The 707-nt window shown below is 40.7% G+C and overlaps 1 non-coding gene across 1 annotated transcript; it reads left to right on the forward strand.

The window, feature by feature from the left end:
- Nucleotides 1-256: 256 nt before the first annotated feature.
- Nucleotides 257-331, forward strand: Trnat-ugu. The gene has a single exon. It is a non-coding gene; the product is annotated as a tRNA-Thr (tRNA).
- Nucleotides 332-707: the final 376 nt, after the last annotated feature.

Genomic DNA, 707 nt, shown 5'->3' on the forward strand with positions numbered 1-707 from the left:
GTATCTGTTCTTTCAAGAACAGTTACTGTCTTCATATATATAGTTAAAAGGCTACCCAGCCATTGACCTTCGTCTGTGCGAATGCGCACAAGTTGCCCAAACTCTTACGGGAATCGCCAAACCGTGCGCGAGTAATGAGTGGATGGGCAAATGTCTATAAGGTACTTTACATATGTAGAATTGTGGACAATTGGGAATGTGAGTCTCACGGGAAGCGTGCATGGGATAAGTCCCTGCAGTCGCGCTGTTCAGCTGTGTCCTCGGTGGCTCAGATGGATAGAGCTCCTGCCCTGTAAGCAGGAGATCCCGGGTTCGAGTCCCGGTCAGGGCACACATTTTCAACTGTCCACATCGAGGTATATCAACAACAACTGTCGGTAGCTGAGGGTTTCAGTTCGTCATCATTTATAAAAGTGTTGTAATCGAGAAAATGTTGTCAATACTGTATTTAATAGACAATGTGTTACGTCATTACTCTACTACACACCAATAATTATAAAGCAAAATCAAATTAAGAAGAAGTTTTATCGAAAACCAGTTACCAATTAAAAACTTTGTGGAATAAAATCTATTGACAAGTAACACAAATTTCTATTTTAAAGAGAGGGAAAATCATTAAGACAGTAAAGAAACTCAGTTCGTTTGCAAATATCACATGTTCCATGGTAGAAGACTTTCTCCCGTTTCAAAGAACAAAAGACCGAGCG

The sequence above is a fragment of the Schistocerca americana genome, chromosome 2 (genome assembly GCF_021461395.2).
Source record: "Schistocerca americana isolate TAMUIC-IGC-003095 chromosome 2, iqSchAmer2.1, whole genome shotgun sequence".
In the NCBI taxonomy this organism is placed as follows: domain Eukaryota; kingdom Metazoa; phylum Arthropoda; class Insecta; order Orthoptera; family Acrididae; genus Schistocerca; species Schistocerca americana.